The sequence below is a fragment of the Nothobranchius furzeri genome, chromosome 15 (assembly GCF_043380555.1).
Source record: "Nothobranchius furzeri strain GRZ-AD chromosome 15, NfurGRZ-RIMD1, whole genome shotgun sequence".
NCBI classification, from domain to species: domain Eukaryota; kingdom Metazoa; phylum Chordata; class Actinopteri; order Cyprinodontiformes; family Nothobranchiidae; genus Nothobranchius; species Nothobranchius furzeri.
The window spans coordinates 34,134,563-34,154,710 of NC_091755.1; the positions used below are offsets into that span (position 1 = coordinate 34,134,563).

Sequence of the window (20,148 nt, forward strand, 5' to 3'; positions counted from 1 at the left end):
TCAAAAAGCACAAACCTGTAGATCTGTTGCGTGTATTTGTACTACATGATGGGTGCTTGAAAACAGTGTGTGTGTGTGCGTGCAGTACAGTGTGAGGAGCTGTACACCAACACCCGTAAACCTGTAAAGCTAAATATGCACCTGTAAGAAACACTCACATGCATTTGAAATAAAATACAGTTGTGTGTGACATTTTCAACTACAAGTCTGTAAACACAAGTGTACAGATCTGTTTCTGCACACGCTCAACTTTTTTATTACAGTTGCACAGCTTTCCTCTCACACATCTGATTTTTGAAACTATTTTCACGATTAATATGTGTCAAAATGCACAAGTTTGTAAATTTGTTGTCTGATTCCGTACAACACAATGTGGACTTGAAGATTGGATGTGAGTGTGTGTACCGTAAAAGGTGAGCTTGAAGTTTTGAGGTGAGTGTCTGTGCATTAAAATGTGCGAAGCTGCACATCAACATGTGTGAAATTGTGAAGATAAATGGTACTTGTAAGAAAAAGTAAATTGTATGTGAAACAAAATAAACTTACATGTAAAATTTTCTTCTGCGACCCAGTAAATACAACTTCTCAAATACGTTTCTGCGCATGCTCAGTTGTTGTTTTACAAGCGCACAACTCTCCTCTCGCGAGTCTGACTTTTGAAACACTTCTGGCAGGTTGTGTGTTGCAAATTGCAGCTGTGTGTATCTGCAGAGGCGAGCGGAGCAGGGGATGAGGGCGAGGGTGGGGGCGGAAGGAGGAGCCACAGAGGGAGGGTTGTCATTGGTCGGCTCTGGTTTCCAGGACAACAGGCTCAACCAATCAGAGTGAGAGCTGCGTTTTTTCCCTCGGCTTTCAGTCCGCTGCCGTCTGCAGTTCGCGATGGCTGAACGAGCTGGGGTAAGTACATTTCAAAGGACTTTCTAAACTTATTTTAGTCATTTCCTCGTCTTTTTATTTAAACAAGGTGACACACTAACATAACGTCATGCTATTTATACCATTATTAAGGCCTTATAAGATATTTGTACAAATATGTAGTCTAGCTAAAGTTTATATGAGCTGCTTTGCTAAGTTAGCAGAAACAAAAAACGCCACTGCTAACACTGAAGTCTTACATTAAGGCCACTGTGTTTGGGTATAATCCCAGGGGTGTTTCTCAATGTCAGGCTTTGAGGACACTGTCCTTCCTTGGTCAAAGAAAACAGTTAAATGGAGCTGACTTGCGTCACGTGACCAGGGCTCCCGTGATGGTCACATGACGTGCGGCAAAGTTATAATTATACTTATAAGTTGTATAATGAGCATTTTACTTTTTAAATTGCGTGTATATTGCTTGAATTACATGTATAAGGGAGTTACTAATTGCTGGCCACCGAAGCTGCAACGATTAGGCAGCACCAACTAACCAACTTCTGATTAAAAAAATAAACATTTTAGATATCAGCCTGATAGTTACAATTAGTTTTTTTAATCACCAGTAAAACAATAAAAAGTAATCATTTGAAACCTTTAACTCTTGTTTCCTTTCTCGGGGATCCTATTTTCAGGCACTGTTTAGACCAGCGGTACTCAGCTGACAGTCTGTGGGCCACGTCCAGCCCGCAGGTTCATTCTTTGTGGCCCTTGGTCCACCAGGACAGGGATGCACTGACATCTGGCCAGGTCAGATGTCTTATCTGTTGTATTCCGATGCCAGGAAAAGGCAGATTGCAATGCTGAGGTATTCATTTCTTAAAACTCAATAAATATGAGCATTTCCTAATTTCACTTTTTAATCATATGCTATTTTATTTTGTCACATTCAGATGGTTCTGGACCACATCACCTGGCCGGATGAAGAAGAGCTGGAGGATGACAGCGAATCTCCTCTTGCTGTGAAATGTTAGATCACAAGCTACTTGCGTAGATTTGTTGAGACAGGTATTTGGCTTTTTTCTGGTTACACTCAAACTACAGCTTTGTTTATAAAGTGCTTTTCAAACAAAAAAATGAAACTCAAGTAGCTTCAGAGGAAGAAAAAAAATGACCCACAGATTGAAAAGACCTGACATATCCCACAAAATTCATTGTCAATTGAAACCCCCTTCCCCGACCCAGTAACACGCATATACACACACACACATACCCACATGCACACACAACACATTAGAGAACATATGCAAACACTGGGCAGAGCTCAGATGAGTCAGGAAACGCCATCAGGCGAGCCGTCTGACCCAACTCCAGTAGATCCACAGCAGCAGCCAGGGCACCGAGACAGGTCTCACAGAGGAGGGAGGACAAGGGCCCCCACCTACACCCAAGCACTACCTGGAGAGCACCCAGGCCACTGCCGCTGACCACTGGCCCTGAGGCAGAGGGCTCCCACTGAGGAAACGCTGTAAAGTATTAGAATAAGTAAAAGAATGAAATAAAAAGAGGTAATGTATGAATAAGTAGTGACCAATATAATTGTAGAAATAGTAAAACAATATCAAATCATAAATATATAACAAAACTTTCTTAAAATATAAGAAATTTAATCATAAATAATAAGCAGTTAAAAGCTAAGCTAAAAAAGTTCATTCTTCGGCCTGCTCTTAACATTTCTCTCTGGTCCTGAGGTCCTCGGGCAGCCTGCTCCAGAGGCAAGGGCCATTATATTGTAAGGACGCCTGACCATTGTTGTTTGTCCTGACATTCGGGATCACAAGGCGATGGCTGCAAGAGGAGTGCAGAGGACGTGAGGGTTTGTATGGTAAAGTCAGTTCAGAAAGGCTAGAAGGGCGAGGACCATTATGACACTTTAAAACCATTACAAAAACCTGAAAATCATTGGAATAAACCTTAAAGTCATAATAGGTTTAAACAGTTGTCTTTCACAAAATGTGTACAATCAAACTATTTTAGAAGCCTTAACCCTCCCACTGTCTTCATGGGTGACCCCACCAGGAAAGACCTCACCCCTGCCACATGGACCTCAAGGGATAAACCATCAACCCTGCTCAGTGGTCAACTTTCCTGGTGGGGTCACCCATGTAGACAGTGGGAGGGTTAAAATGAGTAAAGTGTTTTATATGACACAGCAGATAAGGTGGGTTTGCTACATTCTAAGTATCTTGTGTAAACATGGCACAGAAGATCTTTTATATCTCATTTGTCTTTGCCATTTTTTCTTTTCTTTTTCAGTGTCTGAAGAGCAAAGGAAGCAGCTCGTGAAGTTTGGGGTTGGATGGGAGAAACCCATGAAGGATATGAAAGTGGAAATAATGCAGGCAGACCATCCAACCTCATCTAGCTGCTTCCATATTCTATGTCTGCCCTGCCACTACACAACATTTGATGTTTCGCAATCATCTTGAAAGTTGCATAGCAACCAATGTTCATGGTTTTGGATTGATCTAAAGTTTAACGTCATGCTATTTGCCAGTGCTGTTCAGGTTATACCAAACAAATCTTTTTTTTATTTAACCATCAAGTTACAGCTGAAAGTTTCAGGAATATTGAGTTACAAGTAAGGCACAGCTGTGTTATATGATAAATGTTTTATTGTAATTTTACAAGTAGAGAAATCATTTTCAAGATTGCATTTTATACATATGCAACAAACAAAACGTTGCTGCATCCAGGGTCATGACAATAGAACAATATTTTTGTAGCTTAATGCTAAATGTTTTTTCCTGTCACTTGCTTAAGTTCAAGATGTTATTAATAAAATAATTTTTTAAAAACTTAAAACATTTTATTGAATTCACAAATGATTGTAACCTATATTAACACGTTAGACTTGCAGGTTTTTAAATAAAAAAAAACATCAAATTGCAACAAAACTTTCATTATTCTCACAAATTTGGGAATTTCAATATCCAAGAGAATAAGAAAGGGCAGTTAGATTTTTAGTACACACAAGAAGATTACTATAATTTTAACTTAAGAAGGTTTAATTCTTTTAGTTTGCCATCGAAGAATATTAACATGCAAACATTTTCAAATGCTCACGAGTCATTTAATCTGTACTTTCAAGTTCAGATGTGGTAAGAGATAACGGAGATTAAAATAACGTGTTCAGTTAGATAATGGAGACTTATGAAGATCCTTCACAGACATTTTATACAAGTCATTGATGACAAGATGCAAAAAATGAAAGATTTTATTATAGCCAATGGTTTGCATGTAATGCCGTGTGGCTAAATAACTGTCAATCCCAAGATTGACCTCAGTGGATCCACAGCTGCACAGAGTCCAGAATATTCTCCTGGACTTAGCGGGCATTCAACTTCTGGAACTTGAACACTAGAGTTGTGTTCAATGTCGATGAGTCCACTGGATTCCCATTCAATCTGTGGAATGTAAAGCTCCTGCAATAAAATGATTTTGGGCTAAGCACAGAATACGTTCTTCTGACCACACAACGGAGATGGGACATTCAGGAAACCACGCCTGCAGTGTCTAATCTGCGCATAGAGGACCGAACACACTCCCACTGAAGTCTATATCCTTGTGACTTCAGCAGACCTTTCATCATGGTGACTTGAAAAGCGCTATATAAGTTCAATGCATTATTATTATTATCAATCTATACCCTGCATTTTGGTTTCTGGCATGGATCTGTGACACTAGAGAGTCTAGCTCATCGTGAGTCATGGTGCTGTAAGTTTGGCTCACACTTAAACCCCATTCTTTCACTTGCCTGTGTAATGTAACTCTAGATATCCCCAGCAGCTGTGCAATACACGTGACAGGTAAACCTAAAGAAATGAGGTGTTCTGTGTATTTCTCAGGAATAAGTAGTTTGGGACGACCAATGGCTCCTCTTTCGTGAGCAACAATAATTTGTGCTTTTTTATTTTGACTGCAGGTCTCTGATAAACTTGGGCAAGTGCATTTAAAATGTCCTGAGGGACGTCAAATGGTTTGAGATAGCACCCAGAATAACCAGCTCCTGACAACATACAAATTCCAAAAAATCGAGATCTAGAGGAACTCGATCAAGCCAATTAGAGGAACGGTTGTAAAGTCTTTCAAGCAGATAGTTGAGCAGCAGTTCCTGAAAAACAAAAATGAAGGGTTACTAAAAGAGCCATCAAATGCAGATTTTAAATATCACATGTAACAGTTATTATTAATAGGATCCCCGAGAAAGGAAACAAGAGTTAAAGGTTTCAAATGATTACTTTTTATTGTTTTACTGGTGATTAAAAAAACTAATTGTAACTATCAGGCTGATATCTAAAATGTTTATTTTTTTAATCAGAAGTTGGTTAGTTGGTGCTGCCTAATCGTTGCAGCTTCGGTGGCCAGCAATTAGTAACTCCCTTATACATGTAATTCAAGCAATATACACGCAATTTAAAAAGTAAAATGCTCATTATACAACTTATAAGTATAATTATAACTTTGCCGCACGTCATGTGACCATCACGGGAGCCCTGGTCACGTGACGCAAGTCAGCTCCATTTAACTGTTTTCTTTGACCAAGGAAGGACAGTGTCCTCAAAGCCTGACATTGAGAAACACCCCTGGGATTATACCCAAACACAGTGGCCTTAATGTAAGACTTCAGTGTTAGCAGTGGCGTTTTTTGTTTCTGCTAACTTAGCAAAGCAGCTCATATAAACTTTAGCTAGACTACATATTTGTACAAATATCTTATAAGGCCTTAATAATGGTATAAATAGCATGACGTTATGTTAGTGTGTCACCTTGTTTAAATAAAAAGACGAGGAAATGACTAAAATAAGTTTAGAAAGTCCTTTGAAATGTACTTACCCCAGCTCGTTCAGCCATCGCGAACTGCAGACGGCAGCGGACTGAAAGCCGAGGGAAAAAACGCAGCTCTCACTCTGATTGGTTGAGCCTGTTGTCCTGGAAACCAGAGCCGACCAATGACAACCCTCCCTCTGTGGCTCCTCCTTCCGCCCCCACCCTCGCCCTCATCCCCTGCTCCGCTCGCCTCTGCAGATACACACAGCTGCAATTTGCAACACACAACCTGCCAGAAGTGTTTCAAAAGTCAGACTCGCGAGAGGAGAGTTGTGCGCTTGTAAAACAACAACTGAGCATGCGCAGAAACGTATTTGAGAAGTTGTATTTACTGGGTCGCAGAAGAAAATTTTACATGTAAGTTTATTTTGTTTCACATACAATTTACTTTTTCTTACAAGTACCATTTATCTTCACAATTTCACACATGTTGATGTGCAGCTTCTCACATTTTAATGCACAGACACTCACCTCAAAACTTCAAGCTCACCTTTTACGGTACACACACTCACATCCAATCTTCAAGTCCACATTGTGTTGTACGGAATCAGACAACAAATTTACAAACTTGTGCATTTTGACACATATTAATCGTGAAAATAGTTTCAAAAATCAGATGTGTGAGAGGAAAGCTGTGCAACTGTAATAAAAAAGTTGAGCGTGTGCAGAAACAGATCTGTACACTTGTGTTTACAGACTTGTAGTTGAAAATGTCACACACAACTGTATTTTATTTCAAATGCATGTGAGTGTTTCTTACAGGTGCATATTTAGCTTTACAGGTTTACGGGTGTTGGTGTACAGCTCCTCACACTGTACTGCACGCACACACACACACTGTTTTCAAGCACCCATCATGTAGTACAAATACACGCAACAGATCTACAGGTTTGTGCTTTTTGAAACAGATTGACCTTCATAAAATCCAGCCCACGAGATGGTTGTGTAAACTTTATTTTCATACTGTACAATGTAGAGTGAAAATAAACTTATCTTTGTGAGCAAGTTTCCTCTGTAATGAGTATAAATAAAACAATGCTGCGCTCAAGACTCACACAAGAACTTGAATCACATCCTGAAGTTGGCGCCACTCAGGATGAGACTTCTGATATTGATGTGCTGGTGAAAGCTAAAAGATGTAAAGTAAAATGAGTCAATTATACTTTAAGTGCTGCATAGAACTGATCTAGCCATGCGATCTGTAAGCTCTTTGAATCACTAAGGAAGTTTTTATTTATTGATTGATTTTTTATTTTTTTCAAATTTTCAAGTACACTTCAGGTGTTGTACTTGTACTATTTTGGATACACTGTCCTCAGGCTCCAGCCTTGTTTTATATATATTGTATTAAAACAAAGAAAACAATCTGAAGTTGTTTTTAATTTACCGGTCCGGCCCACTTGGGACTAGATTTCTCACAATGTGGCCCCTGAGCTAAAATGTGTTTGACACCCCTGATCTACAACCTTCTTTGCACACTATTGCAAAAATCAGTGATTTTGTTGTGGAAAAACCAAAATTTCAAGTATTTTTACGAGTTTACATTCACACTGGTTTCCACCTGGCTAATTCCATCAGCAGCATTAGTACAGGAGGTTGTGCTGAACATCCAAGGTGCAACAGACCAATTGTGCTGTTCATAAATGAAATACGGGGTAGCAGTTAGGCTAGAGGTGCTAAATCATTAAAATGACCAATAACTCAGATCAGAAATCTTTAAATGTGCAAAGTGTGTGTGAGGATTCACTTTCACTTTGGAATGAAAACATACTTAAGGGCAAAAGCTGTGATGAACTTTACTTGCAAACAGAATGTTGTTGTTAGTTTCACTCTATAAATTGGATTTGTAGCAAACAAACAATGTAATTGTGAGATGTATGTGACAAAAACACACACATTTCCACACAACTGGCACAAATACAAAGGAACGGGTGGGGAAAACAACGGAAGACTCTTCAGAAAGATGAAGAGCCCACCTGGCTCTCATTTTAGTAACGGGTTCACTTTGAGCGCCAAGGAAGCGCTGAAGAAGAAGAAGACGAAGAGCAGGGTGGGGTTGGTGAGTAGGGAGCAGAGGAGGAGGAGGAGGGTGAGTAAATGAGGGAGTAACGGTCGTCTCCATGGTGAAGCAGTGGTCGCCATGGTTACCCAAAGAGCCCAGGTCAGCGGCTTCAGGAATGTGCATGCCGTTTGCTCACACACACACACACATACATGCATGCACACACCGGTCATTATTTGTGTTTGTATGTGTGTAAGTGTGTCGTGTGATGAAAGCTGTCGCATTGTCAGAGTCACCGAGGGGTGTGAATATCTACCCTTCAGCAGGGAAGAAAAGAGGTGTGTGTTTTCAGTGTGTCACAATGAGACGGTGTACTGTTTCATCCTTTTGCCTCCCGTCGAGCGTGCACGCTCACATCTGGTGTGTGTTGCTGTTTGTGTGTTTGGATCCCGAAGGCGTGTGTGCAGCTGGGTCAAACAGGTTCATAGCAGAGAGTGGGTGACGAGATAACTGCGACTGGAGCGATGCTGGATGGTTCTGAATATTTTTGTACCTCTTTTTTGTCTTCAAACCTCAAAAACGGAGGGAAAGTTAACTAAAGATGTGTTGCTCCGGTGCCATTTCGGTCTCTGAAAACATTCCAATTTTTTTTTGCATTTGGTGGTTGAGCACACACTCACAATGCTTCCACCTCTCGCCACGCTCACCCAAGCACAAAATCAGAAGTTCATGCAAGACGTTCACTCACAATATTCCCAGCGTCTTTCCACCACATTTAGACATTTCACATGGTTACCATTAACTGCAGACATGTCTCAGAAACGCACCGACCGCTCTAACACTCTCTAAAGTGGTTTGATTCGTCTGGCTGTGTCTTATTGATGCCCCTGCAGGAACCCTCATTGATCTGAATGCCCAACTCAAACAAAAGCTCTTAAGACATAAAAACGGCAAACTCTTTCAGTTTTACATCAGGGAAGCAGTAAAAATTGGTGTATAAAATATGTGACAGTTATAAAAATGTGTATATTCATAAAATGAAATAAAATAACAGAGTTTACAACAATGTATGCAATGGCAATATTCCTGGCTGCCAGTTGAATTTTAAGCACCAGCAAGTAACATCGCCAGAGTTGTTTAGAGAACCTAAGCCGGTAAACAGGAGTGACCCAGAAGTTATTTATTTTTCCCATGAGAAACCCGGCATCGTTTTGTTAGTCTAATGTCGGGAAAAGAAAGCTAGAAGCTAACATTGAGCTAACAATGCTAATGGTGAATTAGAAGCAAATAGACGATTCTAGAAACATCAAGCAATTCTTTAATTACTAACAACTTGATGTTACAGTGAAACGTATGTGTGAAGTTAATAATGGGTCAATCGTGGTGTTTTACTAATTTAATGAGTCATTCAGAACTATGACAGCAAACTAACAGCAAGACGGCAAACAACCACACGCTGTAGTAAGTGTAAGTGGGCTGCACGGTGACGCAGTGGTTAGCACTGTTGCCTCGCAGCACGAAGGTTGCAGGTTTGAAACTCGGCTGCGGCCTTTCTGCGTGGAGTTGCGTGTTCTCCCCATGCATGCGTGGGTTTCCTCCGGGTACTCCGGTTTCCCCCACGGAGCACAACATGCCCTATAGGTTATAAATTGTAAGTCGCTTTGGATAAAAGCGTCTGCCAAGTAAATAAACATAAACATAAATGTAGTAAGCGATCCGTACCTGGCAACAGCAATAAAACTCACAAAAAAGTTGAGAGAAAGTAACTTTTTGTTTAGAAAAATGGGCTGCAGTACCCATTTTGACCACAATGCTGGTTTTTACTTCATTCTTACATATTGCACCTTTAAATAAAGTGTGAACACAGCCTTGTTGATAGCTCCTTTTTACATTTGAATCCAATTAAACCAGGTGAGTTCAAGTACTTATTTGCTTAACTAGAATTTCTTTTGAACTGAAAAACAAATATGAATCAAATGTTTGAAATACAAACTCATAAAAACAATCTGCATTTCCTTCATTAGTGCTTTTTTTAAAAGCGAGTGTCTCCCGTATTTCCTCTCTGGAGGCTTAAACAGCGTGTGCAGGTTTTATTCCTAGAAATATCTGCAAACTACTAAAGAAATATGTCCTCCAGTGAAGACTCCTTTCCACCTGGACGTTTAACCTCTCTTTCCACTAATGAGCCGAGCCTTTACATGGGGACAGAGATTTGTCACCAACAGTGTGCCACTCAGATGTTATGAGACCGGATAATTACAGCAAACAAAGTGATGAATGCAGAGTGCTGCTGTTAAAATGCTGAATAAAGAGAAGCAGGGCGAGTTGTGATTAAGTTCTGCTATGAAGCTTTGGAGTCCCTGATGAAGACCTTCATGTCTGACCTCCCTCTGGATGGAGAGCTGAAACAGAAGGAGAATGCCCCCCTAATAAATGATCCTGCTATGCTCTGTCTGTACACTGGAAACTAAAAAGGTTTCATGACCCGAGGGCTTTACAGACCTATTGGAAAGGCACTGAGAAAGGTCATAAATTCACAGAGATCAGCAGAAGGGAGGGCTGCAGCTCCGCCAGTACCTGGGTAGTCTTAAGTAGGTCTGAGGTGTTTTGAAGGTCAAAACAAAATGCTCGGAACGGCTGGCTGAGACAGCTGGAGTCCCACTGGTTCTCAGACCGCTGCCCTTTCCCGCTCCTGCAGAAGATCCTGGCAGGTTTTCCACTTCGGTAACCAGTGCATTGTTAGCTCATTTTCAGCTCACACCAAAGCCTTCATGAGAACATAAATAACTCCCAAGCAGCACATCCAGAGGAGTTAAACAAATACAATTTTTATATTTTCAAAGGAAATGACCGTTTTTGCACTGACTTGAATGTGATGTCACTGTGATGAACACCAACTTGAGATGGTCCTAGTAGTGCCTCTGCAGCCAATCAAATTCAAGTGTGAATATTTGTAACTGAGTTACAAACACCCCTTTTGAACGCTAGACAAAGATGACGACAAGCAGAGACAGCATGGACACTCTCCATCATCCACGTTTTGACTCTTCTGTTGAAACAGGTGAATCTGCATGGAAATCAAGCTTCAACACAACGGACTCAGATCTAGTAATAAAAAATATATATTTTGCTGACTGAGTTTTGCTGTTTGACTAATGTCACTAACATCACTGTTTTTGGTCGAGATGCCAAAGTTTCAGCCGTGTGAATCCTCAGCCAGACTGAGTCAAAGTCAGCCTTACAGCTGTTTTTTGACTCTTGACTTAATTAAATAGTGGGGCCCGAGCTTGTTGTGAGGGTGGCACTGGCCCACCTGGGCCCCTCCTAAGACCGCCCCTGGAAAACAAGTCAGGAAGAGAAACATCCAAACTTGATGCCACGGCTGTCAACTGGTAAAAAGCTGGAATGTATCATTTGGATTGGGAGTGAGTCTCTGCCTCATGAAGAGGACTACCTTGTGTTGGGTAAGAGATGGAGCGATGGAAAGGATATTACTCTAGTCCAGGGAGAATCAGTCCTGGTTCTCGGGGACCACTTCCTGCATTTTCTCTATGTTCCTCTGCACCTAAACACCTGGTTTGAATGAATGGATCATAACTATCAGCCGTAGTATAATTTCAGCCGTATCTTGATGCTAAAATTGAACAACTTTTCTTATTAGTGATGCATTTAAAACCAAACCTGACAAACTTTTTTGAACTTGAACTTCTAATCTTAATTGTGACCCAGCTCTGACCCCTGTGGCTTTCTAAGTGACCTCTGCCCTCTTTGACATCATTTATCATCAAACTAAAACCCTCGTGCACTTTGTGAAAGGCCTTTGAAAGGAGGTGAATGGACCTCCTGCCTCACCTCTATTGTCACCGTGTTCAGGCTTGACCTGTGCTCTTGGTGGTGCCTCGGGCCCCATCTGTGAATACAGTAGTTCACACTGCATGACAGACACTCAAGGGCATTAAATACATCAACAGAGACATCAAGTCGTTCTAATAATGCCTCGGCTGGAGTGTAATGCCTCTTGAGGGTTCCTGCAATTATATTTCGTACAAAAAAAAACTCAAATTAGATCTCTCATGACGCTTTAACGGCACCTACTTGTGCTTAAGCCCTCTCACCATCTGGCTTTAGTGCCAGAGTATGTTGCGGGACCATACAACGTCTTTTAAAATGGACTAAAATTCAGAATTTCTTGTCAAATTTTAATATATAAATATTTTTTACTTTTATGCAATTGAGGCACCGACCACATGCTGCTTTTGTGCTTTAATGAAGAAAAAAACACATCTATGTACCGACTATATTCAGTCCATCAGTTCTGGAGTTTTAAAACTTGTTCCACTCATTGATGTTAAGTGCCTGACAAAGAGTGCAAAAATAGGCCTTTTGCATGTTTTGGGTGAAGTTTTTACAAAAAAGTGTCACCCAATTACTTTTAAATGAGTGTATTATTGATGCAGACCTAGGTAAGTGTTTCTACTTACTCGATATACCTCAGATTCTGTGTTTTGATATGTTTTCCTCTGTAGTGACCTGCTGTGTTTGGGGTAAACAACATTCCTTTCCATTCTCATCCCAGGGAGGAGGGCAGGAACTGTTCCCCACCGTCTGTCTGAGAGCAGAGAGCCGGCAGGCAGGCAAGCTGGATAACTGGCTCCCTTTTTTATTGGCTGGATAGCTTCTGGGCGGCTGGATGTTACACTTCGGTGGTACGGAAAAGCCTCTGGAGGGGGCCAAATAGTCACTGATGATCAAAATAAAAATAAAGAATTTTATATTAAATGTTAGGTTTGCTGCATGCACAAATAACACAAAAGCTGTCTTTAGGTGAAGACTGGTGTCCAACATTTAAGCTCCGTAAATCATGTTCCTTATAAAAGGGCAGACAGCGCTGCTTGATGCATTGAAAACAACATCATTTGTATCAACAATGCAGGAAGAAAAAACAAGATGACAATATTCCACAAGGACATTTTGCTCGTTTCATTTTTGTCACACACTACTCGTCCTTGGCTGCATTAATGTGAAGTCTGGTAAGCTGCACTTTTCAAACATTAGATGGAAAACGGGGAGGATTTCTACCATACCATACCATACCAACTTTATTTATAAAGCACATTTAAAAACGGCATGGCAGCCGACCAAAGTGCTGTACAGAATAAAAAGTAAAAACACAATATAAAACAATACACAGTCAACAATAAAATGCACAACAAGGCAGATAATCACAGTCAATAAAAAGACACATAATAAAATAATAAAAGTCAGGGATTTAAAAATGCCTGGTCGTAAAAATGAGCCTTAAGCAGCGACTTGAACCGGAGGAGGGATGGTGCCAGCCTCACTGAAAGAGGAGGAGCATTCCAGAGTGTTGGAGCAGCATAGACAAAAGCACGCTGCCCCCGCGTTTTGTATTTCATTGATGGAACCCGAAGCAGCAGGCAATCAGCAGAACTCAACGCCCGGTTCGGCACGTAACGAGTGACAAGATCCAACAGGTAATCCGGAGACAGACCGTTCAGGGCCTTAAAAACAAAAATCAGGATTTTAAACTTGACTCTGAAGTTTACGGGTAGCCAGTGAAGCCGCGCCAGTACAGGTGTGATATGGTCTCTTCTAGGGGTGTTTGTTAAAAACCTGGCTGCTGCGTTCTGTACGACCTGAAGCCTGTTAAGAGCAGAGGCAGGTAAGCCAATTAAAATGGAATTTGCATAATCCAGTCGGGAGGTGATAAAAGCATGAATTACAGATTCCAGGTGTGCTCATTTCAGGATTGGTTTTAAGCGGACTAGTCTGCGCAGCTGATAAAAACACGATCTGACCACTGCGTTAATCTGAGGGCCCATGGAAAAGTGTGTATCCAGTTTCACCCCCAGGTTGGTAACACACTGCTTGAGGTCATAAGGTAGAGTGGCCAAATCAGAAGATATGTGTGTGGTTTTGTTAGGGGTCATCAGGAGTGCCTCAGACTTAGAATCATTTAGCTTAAGGAAATTGTTGGCAAGCCAAACCCTCACTTCAGCCAAACATTGGTCCAGAAGAGAGAGGGAGCCTGGTTTGTTCAAAGCCAGGTAGATCTGGCAATCATCTGCATAAATATGATAGCCCAGGCCATATTTCCTCAGGATGAAACCCAGGCGGAGGATGTAAATTGAAAACAGGAGAGGTCCAAGCACAGATCCCTGCGGGACTCCCCATGGAAGTGGAAGGAATGTAGAGGAACAATTACCCAACTGAACCTTGAAAACTCTTTTTGACAGATATGAGCAGAACCACTGAAGTGAGGTACCCCTGAGCCCTACCCATGACTCAAGTCTATCCAGCAAAATATTGTGGTCAACGGAATCGAATGCTGCAGAAAGATCTAATAGTAAGAGCAAAACAGGCAACTCAGAGTCAGAAGCCACCAGGATGTCATTGGTCACGCGAAGAAGGGCTGATTCGGTACTGTGAAGTGGCCTAAACCCACACTGGAACACATCAACTGTGTAAAACGTGGGGGCAGAAGTAGAGATGAGCAGAATTTTAAAAAGATTGTGCAAAATTGTGCATTCTAATCAAAACAAACACACGTGACGTGGTTCCACTTATTTTGTTGGAAATGATAGCGCAGACCTGCTGTTGTTGTTGTTTATCTACAACATGACAAAATATAACCACTCAGTCACACAGATGAGACCATTTTGGACTCAGCCAGGGCTGGAGTTAGGTCCTTACCGGACCGAACAACGAAGAACCGAGCAGCGAGGAATTGGCTGCAGACATCGTATTTTCCTCCACAACATCTCAGTGGTGGTGTTGCAGCCAGCGGGCCAGCTGGCGCTGAGACGCAGGGCAGCTCACAGAGCTAAATGACTTCAGCGTAGCAGCACAAATACCAGTGTGAGGATGAACGAGCACCGCTCTGCATGCAGGCAGCAAAGCATTCATTAAATTAATTCTCTTTGGATTTTCTGTGATTGTCATGTTACCAAACTCCACACACACACAACCATTTAATATCTGCCCTTTTCCTCTTTACATCACAGTGTCAGAACTAAGTGAAGTCTTGATTGACGCTACACGCGCTCTGTGGGAGGAAACATATGGACGACGTTCGATGAGCGGCGGCGCATGGAGCTTGAGCGAGAACTCTCTCTAAGGACGTTGCTGCCGCAGATGGAGGTGTAACAGATGCGAGGATGACTTATGGAGACTCAAACAAAATTCCTCGGGCCACCTTTTGAGTGCTGCAAACCCAAAAAAAGATTGGCATGCCGTTTGCTGATAAGTGCTTTTTTGTCTGAACAACAGAGAAGAGCATTGTGGCCAAAACTACAAGCAGCAGCAGGGGAAGGTACATTGGCCAAACACACACTGTGGAGCTGCAGACTTCATGCTACTTGCTGGAAAAAGAGCTTAAGATTGTTTTTTTTGTCCCCCTCTAGAGGGAAACACTTCTGCTAATATTACCAGAAATAACGGATTCACTGGGGCTACCTCTAATGAAGCGTCCTTAAACCAAACTCTGTAATCTTAAGCTACAGAGACAGACGGTCCCTCGGCACCCTTCTTTGTATTTTCATGCAATCAGCATACATAAGTGCAAGAGCACTTCAACAAATTACATCGACTGCTGCTAGCGAACGGCATCCGCCAGAAAGTTTTTGGCGTGTGCAGTTTCGGTGTGCCGCTGCCACTGAGCCACTTCATCAAACACACAGATGGGGGATCGCTCACCTGCGTCTTCATACCATTGTCTTAAAATCTGCACGGCCTCTTGAAATTCGCACCGGCTTTCATCTAAACTGCTGTTTCCCTCCACCTCATCTCAGCCTTTGTCTTTCTCGTGTTTGTGCTGCGAATAAATTTGACTAAACTCGTCTCTGCTCGTGCAAAAGCACGGCTCGGATCCCGACGTTACCTTGGCAAAGGCCGTGCAGCAGGAGGTAAACAACGGTTCAGAGCCGTTACAAATTATCCAGGTTGATTTGTCTTTTCAGACAAAATGTCACTGATTGCTTCTCAGCGCGTAGCCACGAAATCTGGTTTGCTGGGCACAGCCTCGATAGATCTGACGCCGCTTTGCCTGTTGTTGCTTTTATGCTCATTTGAACAGTAACAAGCCAGCGCGAGTGTATTCAGAGAGAAGACATTGTTCCAGAGGAGCGCTTTCTCCCAGCTGCACGTGTCATCCAGCAGCAGCGTGTTTGCTCCCCATCAGCAGGAGAGAAGAACCAGTAGCAGCTGAACGGGGACAGAAACACACCAAAAAGACGATTAATGGAAAAGTTAGATCAGATCCCGAACCTGGAAGTGTCATGTTCTGTGTCCCCTTGGTCCCCAGCCCCCTCCTGTTCTTCCTCTGCGTTCTCCTCATGCGTCCCCTTGTGCTCTGTGTGTCCTTATACTTCCCCAGCCCACTCAAGTTCTCCTCATGTGTCTTCTTGTGTTCCCCAGCAACCTCTAGGCTTCCTCATGTTTCCTCCTAGTCACTCTGTTGTAGTTCCTATTTGTTTGCATTAGTCCTCCTCACCCCTCTAGTCATTAGTTGTTTATCTTTGCCCTTAGTTTCTAGGTTTACTTATTTACTGCATGGTGGCGCAGTGGTTAGCACTGTTGCCTCGCAGCATGAAGGTCGCAGGTTCGAAACTTGGCTGCGGCCTTTCTGCGTGGAGTTGCGTGTTCTGCCCATGCATGCGTGGGTTTCCTCCGGGTACTCCGGTTTCCGCCACAGTTCACAACATGCCCTATAGGTTATAAATTGTAAGTCGCTTTGGATAAAAGCGTCTGCTAAGTGAATAAACATAAACATAAACATTTAGGCCCTGTCCACACGTAGCCGGGGATCTGCCAAAACGTAGATATTTTTCTACGTTTTGGCCTGTCATCCAAACGAAAACAGATCTTTTTAAAAACTCCGGCCAAAGTGAAGATCTGCGTTTTCTCCGTTTTGGGTGTCTGCGTGTGGACAGACAAAACCGGAGTTTTAAGGTCCGCAACGTCACTTTCCGCGACAAAAAAATGCTGACATCACGTGTGCAACCTGTGTTTACACTAGCCGACAGCATGGATGCCCTCAGAGCTGCGCTCGCTTTATCAATTGTCCAAGCGCTTTCTGCTTGTTTGTTTTTGCAAGCGGAATTACTGCTCCTTACGGAAGACCACAGACGAAGGACGAGGTTAAGAACGGGGGAAGTACTGCCGCCTACAGGTCTGGCATGTCCTTAACAACGTATTTATCCGGGTACGTGTGGACAAAGTATTTTTTTTTAAATGAGGTGGTGTGGATGCAAGTTTTTGGAGGGGCGGATATTCGTTAAAAAAAACGGCTACGTGTGGACTAGGCCTTAGTGTTTTATAGGTTATGGTTTATCTTGCCCTCTGCTTGTTCCTTCCCCATTTAGTTTATTTATGGCACCTGTCTTCCCTCTAGACCTCACTCCTCACACCGGTTACCTGCTCCCCTGATTGCTTCCCTTTGTGTTTAAAACCCTGTCTTGTCCTCTCTCGCGTTTTGCCCGAGTCCGTGCTCATATGAGAGCTTCTGCTTTTGTTTTTTGACCGCTCAGTGCATTTGGGAATTAAGCCTGACTTTTGTTTTGCCTTGGGACTTTGGCGCATCCTCCTTTAAATAAAGGATTTATTTCTTTACATCGGCTCCTGGCTTGAGTGATCTGGTGTTCTGCGTTTTTGGGCCCTAACCTCCTGCTCAGCGTGACAGGAAGTTGTTTCACCAGGTTATCCCGTTTTAGTTCATTTCAGCAATCAGCGGCAGGATTTTATTCTTTTCCTGAGAAACTTTTATTAATACTCTTTGTAATTGGCTGCTTCTTGGTAAAAATCAATAACCAACCCATAAACAATCCCAGGAGTCATTTCTTTACTCTTGAATGACTTTCTGCAGTGACTCACGGGAGTTTTAAAACGCTTCTAGCTTTGCTGCACATGTGTTAGCTGCTTGTACCTAAACAAGAACAACATGAGGATGTTAGTTTTATTTGGGTACAAAGTTTTTTGTTACTAAAAAATGATGTTTTGTTCTGCTGTGGAAAAGTTACAGAAGTTGTTCCACCACAAGCGTGTGTGTGTGTGTGTGTGTGTGTGTGTGTGTGTGTGTGTGTGTGACAAACACAAGATATCAGAAAATATAAAAAAAAGTAAAAGCCTGCAAGGCGACATTCACATATTCGCACCCTGATGAGCTACTTTTTAGCCACAGCTGCCCTGGGGCGCACTGACAGAGGCGAAGCTGCCGTACACAGGCACCACCGGTCCCTCCGACCACCACCAGCAGGCAAGGTGGGTTAAGTGTCTTGCCCAAGGACACAATGACAGCAACAGAGTGAGTGGGGCTTGAACCTGCAACCTTCCGATTACAGAACGGGCACTTAACTCCTGTGCCACCGTCGCCCATAACGCCTGAACAACAGAAAGGATGAACATTTACGGTGCAGATGGAGCAGTATAAGTAACGATCATTCAAAGGCTGATGAATGCACAAAAGTTTTACATTTTGATTTAAAAGTTACATGAGTTGGGGCAGATTTGAGGTCATAAGGACGCTGATTCCATCTGTGTGCAGCATAGTAGCTAAACGCAGCTTCACCCTGATTGGTTCTGACCCAAGGTTCTACCAGCTGACTACTTCCCAAGGATCTCAGAGCCCTGCTGGGCATACGTACAGGAAGAAGATCCAACATGTACTCTGGCCCCATGCCACCGAGTGATTTATAAACTAGTAGAAGCACTGACATTGATTTTGTAGTTTACTGGTAACCAGTGCAGAGATTTAAGAACAGGAGTGATGTGTTTGGTTCTGTTGGTTCTTGATAAGACTCTAGCAGCAGCATTCTGAACAATCTGCAGTTGCTCCACAGTTTTTATTTTTTGGTAAGACCTGTCAAAAGTCCATTGCAATAGTCCTGCTGGACAACCTCCTACCAAAGTGAGAGCTAAAATGCATTTCTTGATATTTCTGTCACCAGTTTACTCTCCCCCCCCCCCCCCCCCCCCATCCATCCATCACCCCATGTCGTTCCATCTCGAGGACAGCGTTGTGTGGTGATGCAGCCCTCTGGTCCTAAAGAGCTGAAACTGTCAGCCGGGGGAGCGGTGAAATGGAAAAATTTAATCGCATTAAGAGAAAAACCTCTTTTCATTTGTAAATTCCTGGGACACACTTTTCATCCAGCCTCCTTTTCTTCCTCTCTCATACTTACCTCTCTCTCTCTCTCTCTCTCTCTCTCTCTCTCTGTCCTTACCCCGACACGGCTGCTGAGCTCAGAAAACATTTGCCAAGAACTCAACGCGCACATGCGCACACACACACCAACACTCACACACCTCACAGTCTCCCTTTCTATTCTTCAGCCATGGATTTGACATACCAGGATGGAGGCCTATTGGATCAGTGGGTGCACACACAAACACAAACACACTTTGTAATTCCTTTCCATTTCTCCCTCAAATGAGTCAGAGATCAAAGTCCATTTCAACGACTCCGACTACCCCCTCCCTTCTTCCCACTTTCCTCCCCACCTTCTCTTGGTTTTTTTTATCACTCCTCCTGAAGAGACGTGTTCCGGTTGCATGTCCTGTCCATGTTGTCCACATTCATTGTGAATTCAGCTCCACGGCAACCCCTATCTCTGTGACAGAACACACACACACACACACACACACACACACACACACACACACACACTCACACACACACACGCACACACACTCCATTCCAGGGCCATTCCTCTATGCTCTCACAGATTATTGACCTCCTTCTCCTAAACACACACTTGAAGCACACACTCTGCTTCCATGGGGACGAGCCACCTGAGGAGCTCCGAGGATTAACAAACCAGTTCAAACACAGTTGAGAGCTTTTTTCTTCTCTCCAACTCCTTTAAAGAACGCCTCTCTCTCTCTCTCTCTCTCTCTCTCTCTCTCTCTCTCTCTCTCTCTCTCTCTCTCTCTCTCTCTCTCTCTCTCTCTCTCTCTCTCTCTCTCTCTCTCTCTCTCTCTCTCTCTCTCTCTCTCTCTCTCTCTCTCTCTCTCTCTCACACACACACACACACACACACACACACACTGTGTGAGTTAGTTCCTAATGAGGCATGACAAAAGTGAGATTTTCTGTTACAGAATGCTCCTGCAGCAGAAATTCATCAGGGATTTAAAGTAAATTTGCTTTCCAGCGATCACCTGCAATCAGAAGTGCTTTTTCCTTTTTGAAAGGAAAGACCCCCCCCCCCCCCCCCCCCCCCCGAACAAACCTTGAATTAATTAAGTCTTTATTTGAAAGGAGGCGCGGGTACGTTTAAAGCGTAATAACTGCAGCTCTCTTAAATAAACATGCTGCTGTATAACTGCAGTCGGTGGAATTATTTTTTCTTTCTTACAACTTTGAGATAAAAATAAAAAACTGGAGT

The 20,148-nt window shown here is 42.7% G+C and overlaps 2 long non-coding RNA genes across 3 annotated transcripts; one reads left to right on the forward strand and one right to left on the reverse strand.

The window, feature by feature from the left end:
• The first annotated feature begins 468 nt into the window (after window positions 1-468).
• Window positions 469-3,752, forward strand: LOC129164732 (uncharacterized). Of its 2 annotated transcripts, XR_008564237.2 has the most exons (4): window positions 469-897; window positions 1,548-1,720; window positions 1,806-2,728; window positions 3,169-3,752. It is a non-coding gene; the product is annotated as an uncharacterized lncRNA (long non-coding RNA). The 2 variants fall into 2 exon arrangements; XR_008564236.2 differs by having other exon boundaries at window positions 1,806-3,752.
• Window positions 3,753-4,111: 359 nt separating this feature from the next.
• LOC129164733 (uncharacterized) lies at window positions 4,112-18,717 on the reverse strand. The gene is made up of 2 exons (XR_008564238.2): window positions 5,749-18,717; window positions 4,112-5,026 (listed from the first exon to the last, which is right to left on the reverse strand). It is a non-coding gene; the product is annotated as an uncharacterized lncRNA (long non-coding RNA).
• Window positions 18,718-20,148: the final 1,431 nt, after the last annotated feature.